We start from the raw sequence: 21044 nt of genomic DNA on the forward strand, positions 1-21044 counted from the left end.
TTATAACACTAGACATCAAGTGAGGAGAATTACGGGATAAGAGGGCACAATTCTTTTTGTTATGACATGAAATGTGTTTTACATTAATGCTACATTCGAACTAACAAAGGAGCAGCCCCTTTGTGAGATAGTGACCAATGCATACGAAAGCTAATGACATTCTGTGCAGCAGAATGACATCCTGCAGTCAAACCTTGTGCAAACATTAGAGTTTGAAAAACACCACAGTGGAAAGCAGAGTGCTAAATTTGTTGAAGATTACTAAAAATTATTCGATTACTCATTATCCTTACTGTTCGTTAAAGCTTCACAGATTGTTCCCTACGGGTGCTGTAAACAGGCACCCTGCTTTTACAGTCCTAGCAAGAATGATCTGTGGCACAGACAAGAAGAAATGTTCATGAAGTTTATGCAAGAGTGTTCCCTACAAATTACACCCCATTTCAAGTTCCAATGTGGCAGAAGAGGAAGAGGAAAAAAAATATTTTCTGGTGGAGGATGCATACCCCAGAATAGAAGAAACAAGAGTACCCTAACCATTGCTGCTGCCGATGCCTGTGCACTAGCAGTTACATATAATATGACAGTTACAATTGTTTTTCCACAAGCACTGGAAGCTGCTGCCAGTTTACCAGTACACAGTTGTAATAAATTTAGGGCAATTTAAATCTCTCTAATGGATTTATCTCATTTTATCTCATATGACACAATTGGAATGCAATATCCTGCAAATACGTGAAGTACGATGTGCCATCCCATACAATGAAACACCTTTGAAGAATCTGAATCACCACCTGCACTCATAGGCAAAGTTACACCCTTTGGAGTGCCCCTTCTGCCACACAATAATCGTTATCTGCCTTGATGCGTTTCCTTTCTTGAAAACGCCACGCCCGCTACTTTCCTGTCAGGCATGCTATCATGCTGATAACGTGTATGCCGTTCGTTACTGGAAAGTACAGGGCTCGCTGCATTAAAGAAAGGAAACGAATCAAGGCAGATGACAATTATCGCTGTGTGGCAGAAGGGGCACTCCAAAGGGTGTAACTTTGCCTAAGAGTGTGGGCAGTGACAAGGTAAAAGAGTGTGTTCTGTGTAAAGTAGTGCATCTGTATAACCTAAACCTGTGGAGAATGCATTTAGTATCAGCTGTGAAGGTTTCTAATTTTAATTGCACACAGTAAAAACCTGCATGCACATTTGCAAAACGCAAACCGCCTACCTTTTTGTTGTTCAAAGGTAACGACACGTAGGGCCATAACATGTACAGTATGGGTTTCGTTCCCAAACAATCGAAGTGAAAAGCACCACCATAAGTGTTATGTGCCTTCTGTCTCACATTTTCTGTCACAAAATTGTTAGTGTCAAATGCTGTGATCGGCAGAGAAACGGATTTTTGGAGCAATATAAAGTATTAAGTACTCTGATCTCAGTTCTTTCACTGCTATTTAAGCATTATCGTGTCTTAAAGTAAAAAAAACGAGGAATAAATACATGCGTATTTCATGTCACAACCCTCATGAGGTATTTAGTAGCCTGTATTATAAAGGATTCCAGATTTACAACACAGGACAATTTTATTCCACTGAAAGAATGGCACCATGCCAATGATTCTGCATTTGGTGCTATATTTATTTGTATTTACTTCAGTTGGAATGTGTGTGTATTGTCAGCGACATCGCTTGACATGTTTTAGATTGACTGTGTTCCCAATTTAGGCAAATTCGTATTCGCCAATACCCTTGTATGACACCAGGAACTTGCTTAGCAGGAGTATTTCTCACATTTGCAAGGTATGAAGCTCTTGAATGCATATCTAAGCCTGGGATGCACGCCGCCCTCTAATCTCATCAGCAAGTTTCTGGAACTCATCTACAAGGTTTGTTATGATGAATGTCAAGTTGCTTGAACGGGAGAAATAGGGAATTTAAACTGGTGAATTATGCAGCATAAGAATGATGTCAGCAAGAAGCAAGCATCAAGAAGCACTGCCGCTCAATGTGCATAGACTATCAAATGCAAGAATTATTTGGGATGATTTAAAATTCTGGCATTAGAACGAAATGTCTTTTAATCCGTATATGAGCTTATTATTCACTCTACTACCACTAGATTCAGCAGAAACATTCATAATCATTGTCCTATCTATGCCACATCATCCTAACTAATATACAAGCCTTCATAAGCTGCTTTGTTTACTTCTAGTTCTCTATGGGAAAGAGGTGTCCGTATGAAGACCATATCATATACTTATTACCCGTTTTTTCATAAATGATAAGGGAAAAACTTCACACCAAAATGCATTGAGCTTGAGCAAGTTCTACGTTTGAAGCTGTTGATCCTTTTTTCTCTTTGCAATCGTTGACCCACCTGGTTATTAAAGTAGACAGAAAAGCTGCAGGAGAAAGATGGAGGTGCCAAATTAGACTTGTGCCACAGGGGACCTTTTCACGGTCACTGGACGAACTGCCTGTGGCCTCGGCATCTTCCTTGAGGGCCATGGCCATGTCTAAAAAACCTTGTCTCCACAGGCTGCATAAAGAAGGATAATTTCTTGAACTAAGTCGTTTTCTTAAAAGAAACAATTTAAGTTGTATTCGTGGCTTTGCACCACAAAATTGACACATGACTGGCCACTCAAGACACTTTACATGTATTCACAGGCTTATTCCTTGGAAAAACACTTTTATGTAGCACACAATGAGTAACAGTAACAGAAAAGTGTATCGGGAGGCTTTCATATTGCTCTACAACTTTTCATTGACACTTTTCATTTAGTTATTTGAGATATTTATTAACTAATTAGGAATTACGTAATTACGCAGTATGCAAAAAATAATCTGAGTATCTCCAAGCGATGGCAAACAACATTACCTTCATTCTGTCTAGTTACATTGCATTTACATATTTCTAAATCTTGGTGCATGATAGTTACGACACTCTGTAGATCATAAAACAATATTACAATTTTCATAATCATCTCTTGCGTGTTATTAATGGCTATGGCTGCTTCAAGTTTTTCTTTCAGTACGGTACAAGCAGTTTTGAAGTGAAATTGTTTTGCATCGAGGGCGTGTAATCTAGAAAATCAAGCAAAAGGTCATGTTGTGTTCACTATTCAGATGTTTAACTAAGAAGCTGCAGGAAAAGGAAATAGGACGCAACACCTAATAAACAATACGAAATTTGAAAATTTAAACTGAACAAGAAACCAGTTTTTGAAAACGCAGAAAAAAGCCACCAGCTTACGTCGAATACACCCTTGCTATGTACTTCAAGTGAAGTTGTTACCGCAATGCTTGGGCACCATGTGAACGTAACAATCAACAACTTTGAGCAGAATATAACGCCACTAAATGAACTGGCCTTTGAAGATTCTTGATCTGAAATCCTCAACGACTTGTGCTGGCGTTTAATCTGTCGAGCTCAATCTCCATTCTCAAAAGCTGGCTCTCAGCCATAATTTCTCTAAACGCAACATCAGCTTAAATCTCAAGATAGGGTTGACCTGTAAATAAAGTGGATAATGCATGGCAAACATCATGGACACTCTCACATGTTAACCAGAGGGTTCACTCATGCAGCCATGAAATTGTGATGCAGACACATGATATATTGAAGCTGGTTTTGTTAAGTGTTCATGCTTCCAAGGCTTCTTCTCCAGTTGTGAAAGTTGTCTCCACTAGCTAAATAAGCGATGAGAATAAAAAAAGAACTTCAACATGCTCACATGTTGGTCATTTGGAAGTAAACAGTGGCTTTTTCGGGCTCCCAGGTTGCCTGGTGAAAATCTACTATGCCACAGTACTTGCGTTGCCCAGTAGAAGCCACTTTAATATACAATGTGTTCAGAGCCCTTTCCCTTTTTCTGCTTTGGAAAAAGTTTACCATGTGTCCAGTAGGCGTCGAGAAAGGGGACAGAAAACATTGTGCACCACTGATTTCTAATATATTTTGCTGCATGCAGCAAACTGCACCTGATGCAGGTGAAGCCAGTGGAAATGCGGTGTCATGCGGTCGCTTGTCCTGGAAGCAGGGCATATGGTGGACTAACTAGTGCGTGCGATCAGATAATACTGCTGCCGAAAAACTTTTCTTTGTGGTTTTTCACATTTTAGGAGGTCTCTACAAGTATGCTATGCGTTTTTATGACAATCTGAACCCGTACACGATAGTGTTCTATTACATCGTTTTTTCTCATTTTCCAGTGTTTCCATTGGAAGCCACTTATGTTAGCAACACTGTAGACACTGCAATGAAAAAATTCTGGACACCTTGAAACACTGCTTGGGTAGCTTATGGCACATCAGGCAGGCATGTTAGGGGAAGAAATGCCACACACCCGTGCAAACAAAGTGCTGCTGCAAAGTTGTGAAGCACAACTTACGGGACAAGGTTGGCTTCAGTCAAGGGCGCTCGATGTGCTGTCCATCCCCTGTAGTAGAGATCAGTGGTGTGTACCCTTCTATACTGGCTTTCTTTTCCGGTGGGAACCTTGGCAACAGCTTCCGCCATACTTTTTGAACCTGCAACATGTGCAGAGAAAGTCACATCACTTTGCGTTGATTGTATGGCTTTATTGTTCTACACATTCTATCAAGTCATTAAAAAATTCAGTTCGCACATTTTTACTACTGTATACAGACAGTCTAGTTGCTATACACGCGAAACATTACCATCCCTCTGAAAGAATGCAACAAAAGAAGCGTACACTGTAAAGCTACACTAAAATTTAAATTGAAAATTTAAAATTTAAACTCTCGGGCGGTGGTATCACAGCATTTTTTCAAAATTGTAATATCACGAAACATGGCTTTGCACTTCCATGTTTAACAATGTTGAGCCAAATGGGAACCTCTGCCTGTTGGTATGGATCGCTTATGTTCGCAATGTTTCGTGATACTACGATTTTGAAAAAGAGCCGGGATACCACCGCCAGAGCTATCGGAAGCTTTCTTCGTGCAGTCATTGGGGTATATATATATATATATATATATATATATATATATATATATATATATATATATATATATTAGTGTGCTTTCTTTAACCTTGTACAGTGCTCAATATGTTTTTTTTTATTCTGTCACATGAGTGTGCTCTTGTGATCAGATGTTGGTGGTTCCTGCATACGGTGTTCACAGCGCATGTTCTTCTAGATTCTGCTGTCTACAAAGGAGGGATGCAATAAAGTGATGCCAGTTGAGAGTAGCGCCTTGTTCTGTCATCTTTGTTTTGTCCGTTGTTTTGCGCTAAAAAAGCAATTATGTATTCCTTGTGTGTGTTTGAAGACAGCTCCACACGCAGTGCGATTCCAGTATTGCTGCCCAGTGGTTTAGCTCACCGCAGTTTCAAGTGCCACAAAATATAAGGAGAGAAAACTGCAATATAGTTTTGTTGCAAACAAGAATATAACGTGAAGTGCATTCCGAGGCCAGAAACCATAAAAAAAATTCATGATGCACCACAGTGCAGGGTTTTATAGCAATGTCAAATATATTTAGTGTAAATATCACACTAGGATGGCACACAATGGTGGTAATCTGTAATAATATAAAAGGTGCCTTAATGTTACAACAAAAGTTGACATTACTTAATAATAGCCCTGTAAAATTTAGCATGCAGGGGCACCAATTGGTTAAACAATAGTGAGGTAATGTCTATGTATACAAGTATTACCCATGCATTTCTGTCATTGTCCAAATGGCATAAATGAATGGGTAATACTTGTATACATAGATATTACATCACTATTGTTTAACGAAGTAGGTAAACTATGTCTGCCTCATACAAGATTAGAATTAAACCATAAATTATATATAGTCACCCTAACAGTAACACCTCATTTGAACTTCACAGTAAGTAGACGCCTGCTGATGCCAGCCTCCCCCTATGCTAAACTGTGGTGCATGCTTTACAGAGAAATTATAGTGGTATCACTTACATCGGAAGTTATTCCGGACTGCAGCGTTGTAGAAGACATCTACAAATGTCCCATTTTATGTAAAACAGCCTGAGTTGCTTCCACATCTTACCAAGTGCAAATGAAGATTAGTTCTCCTTGTTTAGCATTTTGCCTGCTAGACCACAATCCAATGTCATCAATATATTTATTTATTTATTTATTTGAGTACCCTAAGGGCCCGTTAGGGCATTACATGGGGGGGACGGAAAAGTTCACGCATAAGTGAAACCTGTACAATGTAAATATATGAAGGCATTAGGAACCACAAAAAACATCTAGCAGAAGCAAACAAAAGAAAGAAAGAAATAATGAAAGAGAAGGGTAATGGAGTTTATACAATGTTTAGTAGCGTGAAGCACGCATAGGAACCTAAAATGTGATGCAAACAATCAGTACCCATCAGAACACGAGTTTAAGGATACAATCGAATAATGATTTAGGTAAACAGCCTACACAGATACATATAAGATGAAACGGAATGAATTTTATACAATGCCAAGCACTTGAACACACTGTTTAAGTAAATATTCAAGGGAATGTGGGTTCGGACAGGTTGACACAATCTAAAAAGGTTAGCAGCGCTGCATGAAATGATGATGATTCCGTAAGCGAGACAACGTTTGCAGGTAACGACTTCCAATCAGCAATAGATAAAACTAGAGGCGAATTTTGATAAGCGTTAGTCCTGGCAAATATAGGTTTTTCTTTATGAACATGCTCTGTGCCTCAAATATATTACCTCAAGGAACCTAATTTGGCTTATAGATTAACACCTTCACATACTGCCACAGCTGCACTCTGTCATATGCGTTGCAATCATAAAGGAGTGCTTGTCCACCAGCACTCCAATGTCACTGACAGTGATCACCTACACATCTAAGTAGATGTTCATGATTCAGGTAGCAAATAGCCAAGAGAAAAAAAAATCCACTCACTTTGAGAGCTACAATACTGCGATAACTTGAGAGAGATGGACCGACTGCAGGCAGCTGACCTCTTCTCAGCGTGAGCAGAACAGCAACATGCCTTTCAGTAAAAAAAAGGATTGATTAGTAATGATAAGTTACCTTGTTTTTGCTGAGTATCAACACAATCTGACTTTCATGCATATCCACTCTCTACTTTATTAATGCAACTAAATTATTCGTAAAATAAAAGAGTATATGATGATACCATTCGCTTCTCTTGTATGTCCAAATTTTTTCGCACTGATACCCCGTTTACTGCTTGCTTACTGACACGAATGCCTTGACTGCCCAGACATCATTCGAAACAACACATCTTGCTGCACTGAAAAAAGTTGCACCAAGGAAACACAGCAGAACAGCCAAATAACTTTTTTTTCTGGTCACAATTCAAACGTGCACCCAAGCAAGAAAGTAACGATCACAGGTAGTGAGCCACTGCTATTGCCTCGAACGTTTATTTCCGTATTCTAACAGAAGTTCTTCTATCGGATACAGTATGCTCTCAAGCCAATACAATCGTCAACACAAGTGCGCAACTGAACGCAGTTTTCTTCTACGCTTTTAACCCAAGTGAGCAAAAAGTTAGAAGTACCTCACGGAAATTGCGATCGAGCCGATCGCGCTACCACTGGAATCGATTTCAAAAGATAGGGTGATCCCTTTCCCCATTCATGCGTCATTTTTGCCCTAAGACGTTGCATAGTGGTCTTTTGAAACAATATTTCTGTTCGCGTCACCGGCTTACCACACATCATTTTAACGCCTACGTTATGCAAACCAAATAAGATTAAAAGGGCTTACCTCATGAGCAAGTTACGAGCGCGCGTAGACTGTTGAACACCCGTTGAGAGCAAGCAGGCTATCCGTGTCCAAGCGCATACGTGCACCCAAACACAGGACAACTTCTTCGATGCCGCAGCCTGCAGAGTTTTGTACACGAAGTGAAAGACATCCAGCGCAAATATCTCCGCGCGATGACGGCAAATGTCGAGCGCACAAGCGTACACCACACAGCGACAAATTCGGAACTTTGCCAATTCGAACGTGCCGATACCCAAGCAGCGTAACCATCCATCGTTTCTGTTCTTCGCTCCCGATGCGTCAATCTCTCTTCCTTGGGGTCTTGCTCCACTCCTGAGCACAAATCAAGAGATATTTACGGCGAATTAACAACTTTTACAACACGACACGAAAAATTCCCGCTTACTACACATGTGCACCTCCGTCAGCCACTCCTAACGGCCGCGCAGCGCGCGCTGCCCCCTGGTGCCGCACTCTGTGAGCGCGGAGAACAGAACAGATTCGGTTTCGTTTTCGCATTTGTGCTTTAGTTACTGGAACTGCAAAACAATTGCTTGATAATTAATTGAATTCTAAAGTAGGAAAACGCTTTCTCTCCCACAAGTTAGTGCGTTTTATACAAACGGAGAGAGAATGCAAGAAGCAGAAAGGCTGGGACGTCAACCAAACCGTTCGCTACTGGGGATAGCAAACTCCTGTGCGGCAATGAAGTGCAAAGCAGTGCACTGCTATGCGTCCATAAGCTCCAGTATAGTGATAATTTGGGCTGGTTGGTGCATGTAATGAGTTCTGTCATAACATTTACCCATGTATAAAGCACATCGAACTAATGCTGTTGCATTCTAGGTCGAAAAGTAATAAAGCTTGAATCGTTACATCTCGGCACTGGGCATTCTTTTCCGTCTTTTTTATTCTTCTTTTGGACAGTACACACAGTACTAGCACGGTAATAGGTCCTTCATCTTCACTCACCTTCCAGTAGTTTGCACACATGTCGGTGCATGTTCGTGTTCTTTATTCTGCCGTACAACAATGAGCGCGCTTACCGGTCTTGTTTCGAGATGAAGCGCCAAATGTTTGCGATTACATCTCACCGCAAGAATTAACACATGAACAGTGAAGATTGTGCGTAGTCGATTTGTCTCAATGAATGGGTGGTTATTGTCAGAGACGAGTTATTTTGTAAATATTATGGGAATGAGTTAAACCAACTACATTGCAGTTCAGCAATGCCCTTTCACACCTGGGTTAATTGCTTGCCGCATTCGAAAATTTCATCCGACCGTTGTACTTGGATCTACAGGTCGCCAGTCTCCTTCGAGACCATTTGTTGCTAAATGTAAACGCAGTTACGATCATTATACCACTCCCTGCGTTTCGGTACTGATTTATAGTGCGTACAATTTTTGGCGTAGAGCACCAATGTCAGTCCGAGTGCACCAGCACCTGAGTGCCGCAAGCTTGTTTACATATATGCCCACGGCTCTTCGTTCCCTTAAACATATATGCTGTATTATTAACTGCAAAGCGCTTAATTTGAGAACATTGCGAGAACGCGCATATATTTGCGCATATGGTCAGCGTTACAAGGCCCATATGCGCGGCAAACTGCGACCGGAATAGAAGATGCGTATACGCATCTTCTATTCCGGTCACATATTTATACAATCTGTTATTGCGGCTTTTGGTAGAAGGCTAGCTCTCACATTTTGTACGCATCTTCATAATCCGTACAGTTTGCGTGTTCAATAAAATATTCTTAGCTCAAACTTTGTGAGTACGACTGCTCATTCAGACAGCTTAAATTTTCTCACAATAATACGGATGTTCGATCAACAAAAATACGGAATTCTGTCTGTTTCGTCCAAAACAGTGTATAGCCATTATATCATTACAGTGAAAATATCCGTATAGCTTAAAACGGAAAGCACTTTCCGTATATTAACGGCAGATTTTGCCGTATTTTTGATATATGACACACTTTCCGTATTTTTATCTGCAGTTCTCCGTATAATGACAGAAATCATCCGTAAAATTACGGAAATTTTTTACAGTGTGGCGCAGCGATAATGTGCAGGGCTTAAGGTCTGTAGGTGCGACAATCGAAGCAAGTATTTTTTTTCGTATTTTTTATGGCACTGAAACGCTCTCTGTTGCTTTCTGTAACCAAAAAAAATATCTACGGTGTCCCGGCATCGCGTATTTAACACGCTAGAGCTGTTCTTCTCACAAGTAGCTAGCGCCTCCCAGTACGCCGCACCGGCCAAACGCCCCATGCATCCAGTGCGCGGCACTGGGCCCATAATCCGGCGCTGCACTGGATACTGAGTTTCGCAATAGGCATGGAGTTGAAATAATGAGGCTTTATTCCTCGAAAAGTGCGCGAATAGCGATTTTACATGAAATTAGGGATACAGCTCTGTACATCAAAGTAAAGAACAAAATATCTAAACGTCTTACAGTGTATGAATCTTTACTGTGATGTGTCAATATCTCAGTACGCTCTCCGTTCTGTGGGCCCACAGCACTGAGACACAGCACATAACTGCCCAACTGCAATTGCCCACTTCGCTCTGAAGTAATGTACAGCACTTTTTCATATCGTTTGTTTCATGTACAAAATTTTTCATGGGTGCACTGTTGCCTTCCCTGGTTAAAAAGACACTGAGATATTATTCAACAGTATTCGACGTCTTCTGTTGAATGTTTATAGAGTGCAAATCTAGAGCTGTTCTTAAACAGGCCGCACTTTAGCTTCTTTAATGTCCTATAAACGTTCCTTTCTAGAACTCAGTACATATGTCATATGAAGGCACATTTTTAGAACGCGAATGGCGAGCCAGTATAGAGACAGGCCGCATTAGCTCTGGAAATGTTCCATAAACATTTTGCTATAGAATTTGGTATATAAGATGTCAATACGACCTCTATAGAACAATTATGGAGGGTAGATGTAGAGCAATTCTACAGACAGGCCGCATTAGAAGTTCTGAAAACGTTCTATAAACATTTTTCTATAGAATGTGGTACATAAGATGTCAATACGACCTTTATAGAACGTTTATGGAGGGTGGATGTAGAGCCATTCTATAGACAGGCCGCATTAGAAGTTCTGAAAACGTTCTATAAGCATTCTTCCATAGAATGTTGTACATATGCCAGAGTTGAGCTCCATGGTGAGTTAACCTCGTCAGACTTGTTTATTCCTGAACTCAGAAGCGCGCATCGCGTTAGACGGTGCTATGCGGTTTGCTAGGCTTAACACTCCGTAGAAGGGAGACCTCGCACGACCACCTGGTCAAGGTTGGTGCACTTGAGCTTCGAAAGCTTTTCCCTACTTTATTTTTTACTAGAATTAGCAAATAAAAGCACAAACATTACCTTAAAACCTGCATCGGTACTGTGGACACGGCAGAACCGCCAAAATGCATCCGCCTGATCCGTTCACCTTCTTGGCTCAAGTAAGAAAACGTTATCGCATATGTTTCAGGTCAAATAATTAGTTTTTAGTTGTACTTCCGTGCCCAAGGCAGCTTGCATAGCTGCTGTGTGGATGCGTTCACGTTCGATTGAACAAAAAACTATTCTTTTTATACGGTGACATTAAAACTAGCCCCGGCCCTGATACAGCTACTATTTCGAACCAACAGCAACTGATTGTGGAGAAACTGAAGGAAATTAGGCAAGAACGATTAACCGCAATTGACTGCAAGCTAGTACTGTTGATGGCATTAGGTGGTAAAGTAACGGCTTGTATTATTAAATTGGCTAATTTGGATAAAACTATGCATACCCTCGAGCCTAAGATGGACGATCTGGAAGATCGTTCCAGAAGGTCCATTCTTTTCCTTTATGGTGACCCTGAGAATGAAAAAGAACGTGATGACTCCTTTGTAGAAGTTTTAAATGAAACAATCGTTAAAAGCATTCTGAAAATGGAGCCTGTTACTTTCAAAAGGATTGACAGACTTGTGAAACCTGCAGCCAAAAGAAAAACACGACTGGCAATGACAAAACTTGCCGACTTTCAAGATAAAGAAGTCGTTGAAAAACTGTTGCAGGTTGAAAGGGACCAATTATCCAATAAATTAAGATTTCTCAGTCCGTATTCGAGACTTAGGAAAGAACACTGGAGCTATTGCAAAACAGAAAAAGAAGCAGGAGAGAGCGTGTCTTTAACCTATGACAAACTGAGAATTAACGCTGAGCTGTGCAAATCGGATGAGAGCCAAATCATGTGGTACCATTAATGAGAAAGTTGAGCATACTTAGCTCGAAAAAAGAGCAGCAAGGCGAATAGAATTCGCTGCGTCCCCGCCGAATCTTGCAGCAGTCGAAATAAGTTTCATAAATTTAAATGCACGTAGCATTGTTAATAAAGTAGATTCACTGGAATCGGTGTTGATTAGTCTAGAACCGCATTTATTTGCCTTGACAGACACATGGGTTGAATTGAATTCGCCTTGAATGCGCCGCACCACACTTTTCAGTAGCAAGAAAAGAGAGACAGACACGATGCGGTGGCGTTGAAATGTTTATAAAGAAAGCTCTCCCCTTTTTCAAGGCTTCCTGATGTCGAAAATGTTGAAGCAATTTTTTGCTAATTCGCGTTGGCCCAGCGTGCGGTTACGGTCAGGTGTGTTCAACGCTGTTCCACATCTGACTATGGCATTGCACGTTCACTATGCAACTATCTACAACGTCATGTCTCATGTCGCCGGCTAATCTTAGTGGGTGACTTCAACTTACCCGCTATTGATTGGAAAGCCATGTACTTTCAACGACATCCTCTGAAATAATCAATAATATGATGTTGGATTTTCACCCGAATAAGATGGTTAAACAGCTCGCGCGCACTGAGGGAACTACATCAAATAGTTTTGATCTCACATTTCTCAGTCGTCATTTTCCATTTGAAAACGTAAATTTACAATTTGTGCAAGGCATATCTGATCATGGAATAATATATTGTACTGTCCGCGCAGAAATCACTATTCCTGTTGTTGAAAAGTGTAGCATGTTTTATGCTGTTTCAAATGCTGATGATGTCAGTATTATCGACCATCTCAGTTTCTGAATACGCTACATTTGAAGAGCTTTCTATGGACGTTTCCACAGCTATAAATGCTTTGTGGAAGAGATACACAGACGTTATATTTTTTTGCCTTCTAAATTACCTGTCAATCAATATGAAAAAGGCAAAGAAACACAAATCCATGGACAACACGCGAAATTATGCAAGCTAAACGAAAAGTAAAAAAAAGCTAAAGCCTATTCACGTAAACAGACATGCGCTTAATGCATCCATTACAAATATGAAATGAAAATTCAGCTAGCTACGAACTATTTTTCTAAGACTCTTCCTAAATTTTTAAAAAGCCCGCCACAGAAATTTTGGAATTACCTTAGCCCTAAACACCATGATAGCCCCGCCGTTTCCAGTGATGACAACAAAAACTCCGCAAATTCTTTTAAGACTTACTTTCAGTCAAAATTTAACATCGATTATCAAAAAATTCCGCACGTAGTACCACGTGGCTGAAAGCCAGTTGAGCCGCTCACAATGATAGAACCAGGCCTCCGGAAGGTTTCGTTAAACGTTGACACGGAGAAATCAATTGGCCCCGATAACATACCTAATATATTTCTTAAGAGATACGCTGAGTGTAATGCCAAATATCTATTGCATATCTTTAGTAAATTATTAACGACGTGCTCACATCGTGCTGCACCCGCCGCGTTTGCTTAGTGGCCGCGGCGGGTTTCGGATTTCGGGCGAAATCCGAAAACATCCGTGCACTTAGATTTAGGTGCACGTTAAATAACCCCAGGTGGTCCAAATTTCTACGGCGTGCCTAGCACTATGGCGCGCCTCATCATCAGATCACGGTTTTGGCTGATAAAACCACATAATTTATTTCTTTAGCTCCTGCCGAGTGGGAAACTCCTAAAGCCATCCCCGCACATCAGAGGCATTTTTTTCAGGCCTATTTCCCTAATCCAGACCATAAGTAAACTTCTAAAACACGCAGTACTTAAAGACAAGAACACATACCTCGAACAGAAATCTATTCTTCCCTCTTACCAACACGGCTTCCGTCGCGATATCTCAACAGTCACACAGCTACTACAACTAGCAACGTCTGTTGTACGGTACGATTGTATTTCGTACCGTGAAATCAATTCCGATTATGATCACCATGCACTAAATAATGCCCTAGAGCTTCTGTTTTCTTGGTGTGAAAAATGACAGGTAACTGTAACTGCAAAAAATCTGTAACGTTCACCAGAACTTCAAAGAAACAAATATCTCATTTTACTTACATTATTAACGACACGCCTCTCAGTCGTGCATTTGGGCATACACATTTAGGCGTCATTATAACGCATGATCGTCGATGGAAAACCTATGTTAACAATGCCACTTCAAGTGCACTAAAGCGACTCTTCTTTTTGAGAAGACGCCTTGGTCTTCCGCCCCACACATACGAAGCTGCTGGCTTACAAAATGCTTGTTAGACCAATGCTAGAGTAAGCCAATATTGCTTGGCTCCGGTACACAAAGGAACTTATTGCAAGTATGGAGGAGTACAGCGGAAGGCAATAAGGTTCATTCATAATAAATACAAGCTAAACGATTCTCCGACTGAATTACTCAAGAAAGCTGGATTATTAACACTGCAATGTGTGGCAAAACTAGCCACAATGAAGTTTTTGTTTCAATTATTTCATGGTGACATACACATTTACAGGTCGAGACTGAGTTATATTCCATTCCATTTCATTTTCCTTCGTCATAAAGGAGGGGACGGGACTAAAAGTTGCCCGAGCGAGTTCACAGCGGTCCCGACATGGCAGTACAGCTGTCGCGGAGAGCGAACATCGTTCATAACAGCAAAAACTTAAAGCGCTAATCACATTCAATATGCGCACAAGAACATGATTTGAGTTTGCATAAACAAATACAAAACAAAGAGAACTTTCATGGGAGTAATACAGTAAGAGGAGAGTGTTATTCTAGGACAATTTGTCCCGATAAAAACAATTAATGGCTTTAGAATAATACAGTAAGAGGAGACTGCTATTCTAGGACAATTTCTTCCGCTAAAACAATTAATGGCTTTAAGAAGCGCACAGACGATCAAAATCCCTGAATAATCTATTCATTAGCACAGGCATTGTATAACGTAATGTTGGTGTATAACCGTATACTCTGGGGGTTGGCACAGCCCATGGTTCTTTGAACCTTGTATGCCTTGTACATGGATATTCTTTCAAGTTCGCTAAATAGAGACATTTATTGTCGTTATAACGGAGGAAGCAGATGTACATCATTCTTAGTCTGCAGAAAAATAAAGGAAGCACCGGTAAAATATGATATTTAAGAAAAAGTTCAGGTCTAGGGCAGAGGTGCGGTACATTTGCTATACACCTGACTTCTCTTTTTTGAAGTATATGCAGCTTTTTTATAGTTGTGACGCCACTTGTGCGCCACGCAATACTCCAGTACTCTAGAAGAGAGGAGACAAGTGAATTATAAAGCAAAATTATAACTTTCACATTATGTGCCTCAGCCAGTGGCGTAGCAACAGGGGGGGCCGGGGGGCCGTGGGCCCCGGGTGCAAGGGGCCAGTGAGGGGGGGGGGGTGTCATATACGTCTGGAGACACCCCTCTTTCCACCGGCTACACCCGGGGAGGGGGGTGACAGAAGACCTATGGGCCCCGGGTGTCAGACGACCTAGCTACGCCACTGGCCTCAGCCTTGATGTAATGCCGACAGTGCTGAAAATTTTAGATTGAATGTGGTCAGTATGCTCAGTCCAGGTTAAATGTTCTGAAAAAATACGTCCAAGAATGTTCACGTATCTTACGAAATTGATAGCAAAATTGCCTGAGCGATCATTCATTAGCTGTAGTAATTTCTTGCCTTAAGGTCGGCATAACATCGCCTTTGTTTTTCCTGAATTTATTATTAGGCGATTCATGTCTGCCCGATTCGTTTACCTTTCGATAACCACAATGGTTGTTCGCTTTATTTCACTTTTCACTGTTCGTGAAATGAATACTGCAGAGTCATCGGCGTACACGACAAACTGCGCATTATCTTTGATGAGTACGACGTCGTTTACGCATATACAGAATAATAACGGTACTAATGCGCTTTCTTGGGGGACTCCTTTTCCCGAAGGCTACATGTAAGACGTTGCAGTGCCGATATCTACGTACTGAGTTCTGTGTGTAAGGACTCCAGGAGCGCATGTGCGGCCACGGACACCAAATTTATGAATATTTAAAGAGAAGAATGGGGGATAAAGATGTAAAATGCTTTAGAAAAGTCGATGTACCGACCTATTACGAATTCCTTGCTATTGAACGTTTGTATAATAATTTGTTTTTGCATAACTAGTGCCGTTTCCGTAGAACGGTGCGTTCTAAAACCATGCTGAACATTTTGAAAGAGGTTATTTGTATAAAGGTACGATATGATTCAAGAGTGCATTATTTTCTTTATACCTTTTGAGAATACCGACAGTAATGACATATGAGGGTAATTATTTAGAATGTTCTTGTCACCGTTTTTGCATGTTAGCACAACGCGGGAAATCTGCCTCATTTTAGGAAAAACACCCCTTGACAAAATAGTGTTGCGTGACGACTGGGGTTATAATGTCAAGGACGTATTTTACTCAGCCTGCTTGAATTCCCTTTGCATCTTTGGTCATGTTATACTTCATCGAATTAATATCCGAAAAACTTTCAGCGCAACTAGCTGGAGCGACGAAAAGCGAATCCGGGCCAGCGCTCCCAATAAGAAATTGACCAGAAACAGGGCTCTCAACGATTTGGTCATTGCTGTCATGCGACTGCTGAGCAAGGACGCGGTTAAGAAGCTTTAGCTCGGGGGCTAATATCTAAATACATGTAAAAGGAGAATTCGTTTTTCTCGGTAACCGCAGCACCAAATTTGACGAGGTTTCTTGCATTTAAAAGAAAAACTTAAAATCTAGTGTCTGTTAGTTTCGAATATTTGAGTTAGGTAGTGAATTTTTTTTCAAAATTGCCAAGAATTAAATATATTCAAAAAACGAAACTATCAAGTTTACAACTGTATAACTCAAAAACAAAAAATCAGAATACAATTCTGGGAATTGCATCTAATAGTAGATCTAAAGCGGACAAAATTGATATGTTACATATGAATATCAAAGAAAGTTAGTAAAAGGGAAATACAACTTTTGCAGAACCCTTGTAACCAACGTAACAATTTCGCTTAAGATGTAAAATGAGATATCTAATTTGTCCGCTTTGAATGGTCTAATGAATTCCATTCACAGAACGCAATATCAGTTCTTGAAGCAGAGCTATGAACTTGTAAACTTCATGCTTCTATTTTTTTCATACGGTCAAATATTTAAAAATCTTAAGAACATTCAACCCCTAAATGGAAATTCCGCTTGCAACAGCGACTAGAATTTAACTTTCTTTCTCAATTTCAACAAATTTCATTAAGACCCGTCTAGGGGTTATCTCCGAAAAAGGTTATTGTGTTTTACATGTATTTGAATCGGCCGCGTCGGAGTTGGGCCCGAGCTAAAGCTTCCTCTTAGTGACATCTGTGAGCGATCGTCCCGATAGCTGTATACCTCCATTCAAGACGCTATGCGAGATAGCTGGCCCTCTGGCTGGGTAAATAAGCGCGTTTAGCTTGCGCCATAGCACCTCCGATGCTTGTGTATTTTTCTCACAGAATAAATAGATATAATATGAATCTTTTGATTCGTTTAACATAGCTCATTTTTATATGATTTGAATGCTGCTAACAACAATGGGCCACTTGTTTTCACAGATCTTGCGTGCAAGGCGTTTTTATGCTGTATAATTTTTAACAATCTGCAAGTGATCCAAGGCTTGCCAGCCTTGTTAGGCTTATTTATTTTCTTCAATTGGGAAGTTGGCGTTGTAGAGGCTTTTCAACATGTTGATGAAACTACAGTGGGCAACATCGCTGTCCCCTGATGCCCAGGCAACACTCCAAGTTTCTTGACGGATAATTTGCCAAAAAAGTTTGAGTTTCTTACTTGGACGTTACGCGTGTTTGAAGCATTTTGCTTCGGAAGTTGACCGTTTGCTACTAGCATAGGTATACCAAAATGATCATTATTGCTTCTATAGATGACATCAGCTGTTATTCTATTGGGATTAATATTTGTAATAAAAACGTCAAACAGAGTTACCGTCTGAGGAAATAGGCGTAGAACTAGTGAATAATTTAGAAGCACTATTGGTAACAATAACCGAATCAAGATCTTTTTGCTGTCATGTAGATGCAAGCAAGCTCAGATTTTTATCGCCTCCAAGGACGAATTCTCAATTGTGCTATGAAGCAAAAGCAAGAAAACCGTCAAGAAAACTAATAAACTACTTGAAATCATCGGAGGGGTGGCAGTAACAAACACACAACACTGTTTTGGGACTTCTCAGTGTAAACACTTCACAGTCCCAATTCATGATCGTAAACTGAGGCACACTGTCGACAAATATGCCTTCTTTCGCCACAAGCGCAACAGCACCGCCGCGCTTACCTTCGCGATTTCTAAAGTAGCTATGATAACCAGAGGCAGGAAAGGCACACGACGCTCCTTGATACCAAGTTTCTGTCAGCATTACTGCTATAAAGTGTAAACCAAAATTTTCTAATAGCAATGTCATTTTATGGTCCTTATCTACAAGTGACCTTGCGTTTCCGTTAAAGAAAGTCATGGCTGACTTTTTGCGTCGCCAGACTGTTTGATTTCAGACAGATTGAAGCCCATTATCTGTCTAGTTTACAGAAGGACATCCTTTAGCTTTACCACGCAATTTTCACCCAGTTACCAGCGTGACTGACGGCAATGACAGGCGTTCCTTCAGATTTTCATTAAAAAAACATTTTTCATCCTTAGTGCAAGCGTATTTGCCGCCGCATTGTTTTCGTTTTTCATTTGCTGCTCCGAAGAGGCACTTCCTGGCAAGACACAAGTGCTCATTAAAAATATTGGTGCCTTCGGTTCCAATGCAACGTCTTCCGATAATAGTTTTTGCTTTTTTGTCTTTGCTAGAAAATGGTCACATGCTTCCCTGCGCACGATCTGAACACTTATTGGCACACTTGTCTTACCTACAGATTGAACGCTGTGGCCGGCTTTCATGTCGCTTTCATTCAAAGGCATAGATATTGCTTTTAGAATCTTCTTCAAACGGTTCAAGGTGGCCTCGACCGTGTCTGTGGCACATCTTTTAGTTCAATATTGAAGTGTCGACTGTATTACTATGTCTGAAAACGTGTGAATTCATACGCGTTCACTTGTGTACCCAGGGCATCGCACTCCTCTCGCAAAGCTTTTACAACTTGCTGTAAATCGTCATTTTCTTTCTCCACCTGAATCAGACTTTCTCACGTCATCAAAGTGTTCACTGATATAGCCAACACTGGTCTCCATCTTTCTAATATCCTTTCGCAGCTCACGTTTCAGGTTTTCAAGCAACTCCCGCATTTCCTGCTTGAACTGTCGTTTCAATCCGTCAAAAACCTTAACAAGTTCCTTTCACATTGCAAAACGTACAAGAGAAAAAAGAAATGAAGTAGTAGCAGCAGCTGAGACAGCACATTAAAAAGATCAAAGCAGACACTCGTGCTATCATCAACCCACAAAGTGTACAAGGATGATGTGACCGTCGGTTCGGCCGCCGCGGCTGCCAAATGAAGACGGGGTGCTTGCTGCTGAAGTTAAAGCCATGGGTAGTTGACATCAAGTGGAGTGGCCAATAGGATACGACCTGCTTCTGCGATGTCTCGAGACGGTGTACACGTTGCAGAAATGCAAGGGTGCAGATGTACTTGCGGCAACGAGCCCGCATGTTCTTTGCTTCTTGAGTGGCAGGGATCAGGTGGTCTTGCAACAGTAGGCCATGATATGGGCACTCTGCAAAATATACAAAGTGAAGGTTGAAGCGGCCGTCGCTTCCCTCACCGGCGTTGACAAATGCAGAAATTAGGTTCCATGCAATCGTTCTAGATCAACATGCTTCAGGCACTCTCAAAGACTTAACGAATACTCTGTCAACTCAAATTGCTTCAAATATTCATATTTCCCGCAAAGCATAAGAGAATGGAGCCAACAGGCATTGTGGGCTCCCGCCGTGAAACCTTAAAGGAAGCTTCCATTTCTCGTTCTGTTCGTACTATCATTCGTTCTGTTCGACTATCATTGTTTCCCTCCCTTTAGTTTGCGACACATTCTTTAGCAGACGGAGGACAGTAACCAGAGCTAAAAAGTCAGGTGTTCCTGAATGCTTCGTTTGTTCAGAATACTGGAAAATAACGAATCAAATATATTCTAGTGGCTATACTGACGGCTAGCTTACAATATCTGATTCGTATTAAAACATTCGAAAATCTACCAACCCCTACTTTTACACGTCTGTGTGCTGTGCTATACATATTTGTGTTCGTGACAATAAACCCCAGGTTCCACTCTACGCTGGTGTCATCTTTCTTTCTCGTCTCTTGTTAATCACGCTCTTTTTCGTTGTTATTAGGAATCCTGCCGAAATAACTTCTGCAGCTCTCCCGATCATACAAAGGAAAATGTTAACTTCTCCACTGAAGACCCTAACAAGCTTCAGAATTTTCAGTGTTTTCTGCTCTCATAATACACAAACCCATGTAGTAGAGTCCGTTTGATCCATCAACCCCCACAGATCGTTCGTACTGAAGCGAGGGGCCATGAGGTTCGCGCTATTTTACCCAGCTTCAGTTGTGGGGAGGTAAATCTTCTATTCGCTTCTGTTTGCACCTTTCTTGCACCCTGAAAGCCAAATTTCTCGAAAAAAATGCCAGTGCCTTTCCGACAAACATCCGTCATTTTCTTACCAGCCAGCACTAGACTTCACGCCTACAACTGCACGTGATCTCGGTGTTTTGCAGATCCGGCGGCTGCATCAAGATTCGGACTGCCCATTTCTCTATTCTGTCAATCCACGAAGCTCAACAGAAGCTAAGCTGGTCCCTGCACATTCTGAATCATTGACTTCCTTCGCATTGACATTGAACAGCCACCGACCCTCCCTTACACTCTCTCAATGAGCGCATCACCTCAGAGAACCACTGTGCTTTTCTTCGCCCATTCATGCTACAAGACACGCATACCAGTGCAATATGCTGTCCAGTAGCGCCGAGCACATCGCCGTTATCCCCGGCATATGCGCTTCACTGCTCTCACACAGCAGCGCGGCTGCCTCACCGCTGTCCATTCGGTTGTGCCCCACA

General features: G+C 41.1%; 1 protein-coding gene and 1 long non-coding RNA gene across 4 annotated transcripts in view; one reads left to right on the plus strand and one right to left on the minus strand.

The window, feature by feature from the left end:
• LOC135908084 (juvenile hormone acid O-methyltransferase-like) overlaps positions 1-21044 on the plus strand; it is a 178468-nt gene that overhangs the window by 109805 nt on the left and 47619 nt on the right. The window lies entirely within an intron of this gene.
• On the minus strand, positions 2396-7859 carry LOC135908107 (uncharacterized). The gene is made up of 4 exons (XR_010566207.2): positions 7735-7859; positions 6901-6991; positions 4388-4526; positions 2396-2532 (listed from the first exon to the last, which is right to left on the minus strand). It is a non-coding gene; the product is annotated as an uncharacterized lncRNA (long non-coding RNA).

The sequence above is a fragment of the Dermacentor albipictus genome, chromosome 5 (assembly GCF_038994185.2).
Source record: "Dermacentor albipictus isolate Rhodes 1998 colony chromosome 5, USDA_Dalb.pri_finalv2, whole genome shotgun sequence".
In the NCBI taxonomy this organism is placed as follows: Eukaryota; Metazoa; Arthropoda; class Arachnida; order Ixodida; family Ixodidae; genus Dermacentor; species Dermacentor albipictus.